Raw genomic sequence first — 10,028 nt, 5'->3', positions numbered from 1 at the left:
TGTGTAGGTCTTTCCCTGAGGATTTCACAGTTATTTTAAACTCCACACAGCCAAAAGGCCACCAAAGGACTCTTAAAGGGAACAAGCTGAAYGTTGTTCCCTTTCTTTGTCTATTTTTTCAACTGGTTGATTCTAGAAGGTGGGAGTAAAAGGGCTACATCTACCTGGTAAATTAAATATTGGGAGGCTGGACTAGATGATCTCCAGAGGTCCCTTCCAACCTTACTGATTYGGAGAATAAGGGAATTTAACAGAACAGTTATAACCAGATTATGCCAACTGGTTTCTAGGCCATGGGTTTTCTCTGTCAATACTTAAGTTACTGGACTAGATGTATACTAGGTGCAGATGGGCTACTTAAACAAGTTGTATTGAGTAATGATAGCATTATATCCAAGAAATTTAGTAATTTCAACCTCTTTCTGTTACTGCCATAGTAACTACTGCCAGAACAATTCTGAGAAAGGTCTTTTTAATGTAACATATTGATCACTAGATTGTACAGTGAATTCCTAAATGAACTGTTACAAAATAACAACTTCCACAGTTCTATGATCTAGTAATGGAATTCTGTGATTTCTCTCTTCAACTCTTTTTTTCATTTTTTTTAGTGTCTTCTTTTTAGTCAAACCAGGGACCAAGTTTCTCCAGCTCCTTAGCCATTGCCGGTTTTCTTTTCAAAACACACTTCTTTCATTTATTGGCTCCTTTCCGGATTTTTTTTGTCTACTGCGCTTATTTTCTTTCCTTTTCTCCAGTTTTATCTTGCTCTTAAACTCCAGTTGTTTTCCCAGGAGTGTACTGTATGAGTCCCACTTTTAGAGTGCAAGGGTTTAAAAGTCTTCAACTCCAGACATTGATAAAATTCCAGAAGACTTCTTTGTTATGAAATATCTAAAGATTGTACACAGAAGCATAACTACTTTTAGCAGAAAATAAATGTATACCTTGCACCAAGTACAATTATTTTGCTTTCTTATTATTTAGCATGCATACTACTATCTGCAAGATTTTCTGATATGATGGAATTAGGGAACTGGACAAAACATGGACTGAAATTGATGAATATTTTTAGTAAAAATAGTAGAGCTAGTAGGAATATTTAGAAGAAAAAAGAAAAAACATCTAAAAGAGTAGTTGCTTTCTATTTAATAAAGTAGTAATTTTCAGTTGTAAATCTTGATTCTTTTACGGTCGAGGTAGCAACAAGATCAGAAAGATCTTCTACCTTTGGAAATATCCTTAAACCAATTCACAGTGGTCTTGGACCATTATGCAGACAATGGGCCACCTTAAGTCAAGCTTGGAGGTCAGAGAAAAGGTTCAGATGGATCCACTCACAGCTGTTTGTTTTCTACTTAACATGGATGAGTCCACCTCACCCAATTTATGTCCTCATTGTTTGGTTTCTTTGCAAATTCCTGCTGTCTATTTCAAAATATGATAGTGTATTCCTTTGAAGGATTATCGGCTKCATTTGAAGGACAGAAATTTCTAATTTAGCATCTTCATTGGTACTAGTGCAAATGTAAAAATGCTTAAAGAATATTCAGAATTGAAAATGAACACTCTAGATATACTGTTCTGCTTTTTTTGTCCATGTTGTTCTGCTTTTATTGTCCATGTCTACAATGAACAAGCATTTAAGAGACAGCTTATGTATGACTAAGATTGTCAAAATCTTACTTTTCAGATAGCACCTGAGGCTCTATGTTGAAGGTGAAGCTATATAACTAGGGGTGAAAATTAACAGGGAAGCCATAATAATCAAGGATCTAAACATTTTTCTTGCCTATAGAGCACATTGATTGGAAGGTTTTCAGAACAGTCTTTACTAGCAAGTGTTAAATACTACAAGCTGCTCTGTGGGCCAGACTGAATTCAGAGAACTGGAGATAAAGGGACGATAAAGATGATAAGTGGTTAGCAACAGTTGTAGCTTGCTTAGGAATACATGTAAACACAGTGTAGTTAGGATACTTAACATGATAAACGTGAGGAAAAGAAAAAGGATAAAGCAAACAATGTATCAACTGGCTTGCAGGCAATTTTCTGTACATGCACATTCTGCAGTGCTGAGAAGAAGGAAAAACATGCCCTGGCTACTATCTGTTGAAGAAAAGATACCCAGTCCTGTTACCTCTTTCCCAGTATTATTGTTTAYTGTATGCAATGTGGTAGCTCTCTGGATTCATGATGGCAGTTTCTCTACATTCCTGTCCTAACAGAATCACTGTCCTCTGCCACCGTACTTTTTCTCTTGATGTCCTCAGGTGTCTCAGTCACAGCTGAAATCAAAGAAAATTTTCTAAAGAGATAACAGAAAAACAGTATTCACACTGAGCAGCAAAAGATGTTATAGGTCTAAACTACAAAACCGACAAAAATGGCAGTTGTTCATTAGAAGACACTTTCCAACAGTAAGCCCTGCAGCAGGTTCCTCGGGGAGGCTGAGGAAGCTTTATCACAGAGGGCTTTTAGGGACAGGCAGGGCAATTAGCTGTCAGATATGACACAGGTACCTTATGCCTTTGAGAATTATGGATTCAATGAACAACTAGTTTTCTATCATGTCAGAGAAAATAATTTGAAGGGAACTAACAAATATTACGTTTTTGCTCTCAGGCAGGCTATTTCCTGAGTAGGTATTAAAATCACTATATTTTGGCTTTATTTCTTATTTTTTGTTCTCTTGCATGTCCATGGAAATCTCTCTATGTGATCATATAGCTAATGTATTGATTTTAGCCTTGGCCTTTGGCATTCAGACATCTGTRTATCTATTTTGACTTTTTTTTCATATTCTTCTGTACATAAGCCTGTTAGATAGGAAGTCCCATGAACAGGAGAAAGAATACAGTAGTCATTAATAACTTGTATATAACACAGATGTGGCTGGTGTTACTCTGTGCAATGGAAAGGTTTTATAAGACTAAACTAAAATTCATGATAACTAACTATATTTATTAAAATTAGCTCAGGTTTGTTGGTAGAGAAATTAAGCTCTGGCATAGTAACTGTATTGTCACTTCTAATTTAGATTGTTTTTTTTACTCATTAGTCTTTGTGTATACTCTTTCCTCTTAATGAGAGCAGAAAGAGAATTTACAGCCTACTGAGTTAGACATTGTAATCATAAGCTTGTTTCAGGCCCTCTCATACCACAGGTTTTGTTAATATTATAAGCCAATTTAGCAACAAAGCCCTTTTAGTAAATATAGTTCAGTAGTCTTTTAAGGCAGAAGTAAAAAAGATCAGTTCTTTGTGTATTTGTTCTGTATGTAAGAATTCTTGGTGCAACAATATCTAGATCATCTGCTGTCCGTATTTCCTGATTGTTATGGTGATTTGCTGTTATGACCAAAACTTTCCTGCTCCTGCATACTAATAATAGTAAGCTCTTTGTTTCATTTTTGGACAAAAGCATTGGAAATAAACTAAGGCTGTATCTATACTAGTAAAGCTACCAGTGCTATGGAACTTCTTAGCCATTAAAACTCAATCAYCTGTAGTGTTAAATTATTAGAATGGTCTGTTACAGAGTTTTGGCACATTCCCACATAATTCCCCAGCATAGGCCAGGGGTTACCACAAATCAGTGACTATTTGCAATTTGTAGTTTGCATTCAACCGCCTTAGTTTGGAAACTAAGAAAATACAATAATATGAGTGTGATTTGTTGTGTGCCACTGGGCCTCAATGGCAAGGAATTATTCTGTGAACATAAGGCAAACATAGTCTTTTTGTATTTGCTGACCCAACAGTGCTTGACTGTTACACAGATGAACACTGCACAACGTATGCAGAAATAGTATTTTTTTTAAACGCATTTGTAGTTACAGACATAACTCTTTGTATACTGGCATAACAAACACAAACTTACCCATTGGAGCGAGTATTTATTTACACAATAAAATCAGAGAAAGTTCACAGTCACAACAGGTTCAGATTCTTGTACAGACCTCTATCTACTTTAGTATCTGCACAGATGCCAAGATTAATGTCTGATATATTCTAGCATTTTTATGCACTCTTAGATGAAAACTCTGTAAGAATTTTCTAATTTTTTTTAAACACCCTGTGGTACATTGATGAAAATAACACTGAATGAATATGCCTTGCATTTAAAATGTAAGGAGGTGACATTCATGGTGGCTCAGATATTTTATCAGCCCACAAGAAACCTTTCTTTCCCTCCTGATGGGATTTACAGTGGCAGATCCATGTTGCCCAGCAGAATTGTTACAGCAGGCCTCATGTTTTAACTTCTGGGCTCTAAGAAGGTTTATTTGTAGTTCAAGATAGAAATGGAAAATGATAGTTTGAAGGTTAAAAAAATGAAATGGGCACTTGAAAGAATTTTTGAGAGATGTATTGAGAGGAAAGTAGAAGAGCGAGGAGAGAAGGAAGAAGTGGTAGTCATGCAGGTAYCTGACTGAAGATGTCTTGGTTAAGAGGCTAAGCTCTATTAGGTGTTTCTGAATTGCCTTTTGGAAGGGGTAAGCTGTCACCATTGATCGCTATGTGGTCCCCAGTACTTGACTGAGAGTGAACAGGAGGGACTAAAATAATAAGGGSTAGCTATTACATTTTAGGGAAAAAAATACGGAATTCATTGGGTATGATAATAATGTAAAGGCTACTTTAGACAGAATTTACTTGTAGTGTTTATGGCGGGAAATAGCCACTGACCATTTTAGGCAGGAGAGTTTAAATTGCTTGCTATATCTATATAGCTCTTCAGGTCTTTTCCTTTCCTTTTTCACTAAAAAGGGGCATTCTCTTGAACTGGGAGGTTGTTTCTATATACTTTTGTTACAGCCTGCTCTCTTCTGTTTCTGAGAAAAAAACCTTGAGAACAATAAACAATGTACTGATTTTTATACTTCATATGCAATAATATGGTTTATGAGATCTTTTTCCCCTGATTTACAGGTGAAACATGTAAGTTCTTGTTTTACATTTTTTAGAAATTGAGTGGAACCATGATCCTGTCTCACAGATGATGCTTATTCATTTTTCAAATTTTCTTGAAGTGGAAATGTCTTGAACACTGCCTCCAAATGTGTTTTCACCTACTCGGGATTTTTATGGCCTCTGTCTTAAGGGTTGAGACTTTAAATTTCATTGGATTAGTAGTAGTTCAATGAGTTTAAAATAATCTACCTACCCAAATCTTAATTACGTTTCGTATCTTTGATCCTTTATATCACCCTTCAAGTTCTAGAAATGCCCCCCAACATAAACACTAAATGGAAAACTGTTTTATTTTAATTTAGTTTTATTAGTTTTATTTTAAATATTGACATAGCAGAAGCTCCCACAGGGGTGAGTGGGAGTGAGAGACTTGGAGGGAGGAGGAGAAGGGAAAAAAGAATGACCTGGTTCAGTCCTATGTTGACAAAAATAAAAATAATGGAAAAAAAAATTCTTGGTAATCTAATTCACATTAAAATCATACATAGTTCAACTAATAAATGCAAATAAGGCTTCTGCACTTCTGTTTATGACTAAGTAGTCATAAAACGATGTGTGGTGAGTCATATCAGGGGGCTTCTTTTTTCTCAATATAATTGTTTTCAGGTAGTTGTAAAAAGATGATGTAAAATTTCCTTCCATATTCCAGGTTTTTCAACGAGCTTAGGTTTCTAGTTATTATGTCTTTTACTATATTTACTCATATTTTGTGACTGTAAATCATCTGTGACTATAGAATTACTATATATTTGTGGCTGTAGTCACTACAGGCACTAATTCATAGGCTACTCACAGGCACTCTTCCAACTTTCCTAGATGATTAGCTTGCTAAATTAAGTATGAAGAGAGTCATCTGAGTTACCATAGATATTATTTCTTAGCAGGACAAAGGTGCCATGCAAAAGAATGCCTAAGTCAGTGGTAGTTCAGCATATCCCCAAAATTTGAGATGCATAAATCACAAATTTAAATCATTATTGCCTTTCCTCCTCTCTGGGGAGGTAGAAAAGAAGTCACAGATAACCAAACCAGATTTCTTCTGCGATCTTTGCTTTGCAAACAGCCAGAACAAGTCAGCACACAGAATTAATCTGAGGAAAGTAAAGTTTTGGCCCTGGACATAAAAAGGAGGATAAAGGATAGAAATGAGTCAGAGATGACCCTAAGATAACAAGCAATGTTTATAATTCTTCTAAATTCCTCCCAAATGACAAGATTTTTGTTGGTCTCGTGGTGACCCCATGAAATTCCAGCCCACTCAAGAATTTCTGTCTGTCCAGTAAAACACCCCCTCCTCCAAACCGTTGCCCACCTTTTGAAAACAGTGAGTATCTAGGAGGCAAAACAAAGGAGGGGACTGTCAGGGCAGAAGTAGCGGGAAGGGGACAAACTGATGCATGGGGCAGGCATTCACTCTGGAGTCGGTGCCGCAGATTTGACTGTGGATGAACAGGAGCTCTGGAAGTTTCAGATCACAATCACAATGCATAATAAATCCACAAAGGTGTATTAATCAATACTGCATCTCATGCATGCTAAGGATAGGGAAAGGCAGGTTTCACAAGATAGATAGACAAACTTATATATTACAATCTCTCTTAAAAAATCTCATTATTGGATGAATGTTAAGGAAAAAAAACAAAATTGAACAAAAAAAGAAAAAACAAGAAAAGGGAAACATTGTTTTTAGAATAGATCTTAAAGGGATGATGTGAGCTTTAGTTTAGCCCTCGTAGGTCACATGTGTTGTGGCCTAGAGGTAAAATAAGAAAAGACTACTTAGAACTGCGGAGTATACGTGAAAGTGTATTCTTTCYATGTATTGCAGATGCATAGGAGTTAAATCCTTTTAATTGTCCAAGTGAGATCACCCAAAACTATCTTTTGCAAGACCAAACATGTTGTTAGACCTGACCAAATGTTACCTTAAAAAAAAAATACCTGCTGTAAAGGAGCTGTAAGATTGCTGAATCACAGTCACACAGTTTTTGGCCTGTTTTACATTGAATATGAGGCAAGAACTCTGCTGCACCCAAATAAACAAATAGAAAAGAAAATATTGAAAGAGATACTGCATTAGGCAAAGACACAGCAAAAGAATGCTAGGAAAAGAAATATTTACAAAAACTCCGGACAATGTTGTACAGAGAGATTTTTAGGTAATTGTGTCTCTCTAAGGCCTAAGCTACACAAATAGAAATTCTCTATGCATTCTGTGATTCTCTCTGCTCTGAAGACCTGCAATCTCTTATTTGTTACTAAATAGATGGCTAATTCATAGGAGTGAATTTCCAATAGAATGCAGTGAAAAGTATTGGAAGTAGAAGGAAGATGTGGTTTTTGCCTAGAAGCACAAGTTCTCCTTGTCAGAGAGTAACCACTGTACTTCACTTGTTCCCACTGCCATGGCAGGGAATTGGCACATGACATCTATTTTACTAAAGTAAAACCCCCAGTAAATCTGGAGCTGGTAGGTGAGACAGCAGACAAGGTGTTGCAGACAGCAAAAAGGTCAATAGTTGAGATCTTGAGGTTCATGGAATAAGAAGAAACTTTGGTCAATCGTTATGAGGAAGTGTAAGACTGGCAAGTTTGAGCTGGAGGAAACTGGGTAGATGGAATGAATTGGAGAGATCAAAAAGGAAAATCATTTTCAGCCCTAAAGTTGAAAAGAGAAAGGAGCTGGAAAACAGAAGGAAATAAAGCATGCTGAACTTAATTGTCTTTTTTTTTTTTTTTTTTTTTTTTTTTTTTTTTTGTAATTTGGCAAGATCTTGGGAAGAGAGAAGAGAGAACGAAGCTCTACAAAGGTGTTTGGCCAGCAATGTGCCACAAAAATGACTACAGGACACTGAATTGTAAGGCATACAGTTCTTCTATTATACTTCTCAACAGATCTCAGCAAATGAATTTTGCTGAAGACATATTTTTCATAACATGATTTAATCAACAATGTGCATACTAGCAAGCACACTAGAATTTTTTAAGGTTTAATTAAATTAATTTTATTTGAATATTGTGGCTTCAGTGTGTTCTGTGTCTGGGATAGCTTCCCAGGCAATTAAACTCGAGCAATTAAGCTGGTAAATAAGCGTGCAGTATGCTGTCTAATTCAAGCTGTGAGCTTCTGTGGACAAGGTCCATACCGTGGTACGACGYAGGGGTTGCTGGCACTGCAGCGTTACTCCAGCAGCAGCTCCTCCTCGGAGAAGCAGCTGTGCTGGGGTGGCAGGGCGAGCGCACAGAGCAGTGTCGGCGGGGACTGCCTGGGCCGCGCATTTGCACAATCACCACACTGCTGTTTCCCAGCAGCTACCAGCTATGGCAATACCTGGGCCACAGCTAACAACTTCTGTCAGCAAACTGGAGTAGGATCAACTTGCATAACCCTGGTATTGGTTTCAAGAATCAATGAGAGAATATGCAAGCATTACTAGCTGCTGTTTCAGTTCTCGCAGCTTCTGTGCTCATGTACAAGCCAGCACCAAGGACACTGCCTCAGCCGCCTTCCAGCTAGGCACAGAAAAATGGGGGAAAACAAAAGCGCAGGGACTTGTGCGAACCCCACGGCCAAGAAATTGATTTCTGAACTGCGGAAAGGCTGACACTGCAGTTCCTTTTCTTTGGTTGGGACTCGGTCATCTCCCACTGAAAGTGCCTGGGATTTTGTGGATTTCAATGGGAGCAGAAATGAGCTCTTCCTGGTTCTCAGCGTGGGTCAGCCAGGCTCTTGTCTCCGTAATGACTGTATATAATTTGTGTTTACACAGGGCGACTCCCAGTCTCCCAAGTTTAGTGTTGAGACAAAATTTATTGTAGTTATTCTGGGGGAAGAGCTCTGCTGTTGTGAAAGGAAACAGAGGAAGAAAATGGGAGGGAGAAGCAACAGAGGGTCAGAAATGCATTACGAGTCCTCTTAAATGGTTTTATTTGTCAGCAGTTTGGCAGCACCTTTTACTTTGTGCGATGTTGCTCCTTGCCTTTAAAACTTAAGTGTTTAGTTTAAAATGTCAGTGTAATAACTCACGGACTCATCCCTTAATGAGCCTTTAACCACATCCTATGCTAATAAACTCCATCATTCCTTTCGGGGCTTAGCGCGCCGTAGCGTTCCTGTCCCCCCAAGTGACTGTCTCTGCCCTCGCGCTGCGTCCTTGTCCGTGGAGGAACCTCACGCATTTCCACTTCTCTCCTCGCGTGCACCTAGGGCTCCCTCTCCCTCCCCATCTTTTGCGGGGAGTGTATTATTTCTGGTTTATTTGTRAGGCCCACTGCAGCCTCGGGAGGGGGGTTCAGCCCAGGGGAGGCGCGGAGGAGGTGGCAGGCGCCGGGATAGGCACAGGCCTCATCTTGCGGCTGAGGAATTATCGTTTTTCTTTCAGAACTGGATGCGCCGACTCTTTCTTGGGTGGGCGCGTGGGTATTTGTACTGTCACTGCTACACGGCTGCTCGSCGCTCACACTGCCCGCTCCCTCTTCGCTGCCGCAGGAGCGCGCCCGGCCCGCCCGCGCCGCCCCGGGCCCGGCCGTTTGCCCCGTCCCGTCCCGCCCCGCCCTGCCTGCCCGGCGCGCGCCGCCCCCTCCCCGCGGCCCCCCGCGCGACCTTCCCAACATGGCGGCGGGGCCGCGCCGCACGCCCTGCCCCCGCGCCGGCGGCCTCGGCGCCGTGGCGCCGCCGCGCACACTGACAGGCGCTCGGCCAGCAGACGGCGGCCGCGCCGGGGTGCAGAGGCCGCCGCGCACCCTCCCGCGGCCGCAGAGGGAGCCGGGCGGGAGAAGGTGCCGCCGCGGCGGGGAGACGCCGGGCGAGCGGCGCTGGAAAGCCCCGGCCGCCCCCGCACCTGTGCCCTAGGGGGCGGCGAGGGGGTGTAGCCGCCGCCGATCACCTGGGATCCCCGCCCCGTGGCGCCTCCGCCCCCGTCCTCGCCCCGCCGGGGAAGGCGCCGCCGCTGCTGCGAGCGGGCTCCGCGCTTCACTGCGCTGCGGGCGGCGGCGGGCAGCAGGGCCGGAGCCCGCGGGCCGGGCAGGGCTGCAGCGGCGCTGGGGCTCGG

This window comes from Rhea americana, unplaced genomic scaffold (assembly GCF_003343005.1).
Source record: "Rhea americana isolate MKP2758 unplaced genomic scaffold, rheAme1 scaffold_112, whole genome shotgun sequence".
NCBI classification, from domain to species: Eukaryota; Metazoa; Chordata; class Aves; order Rheiformes; family Rheidae; genus Rhea; species Rhea americana.
Note: the sequence above shows the minus strand (reverse complement) of the source record.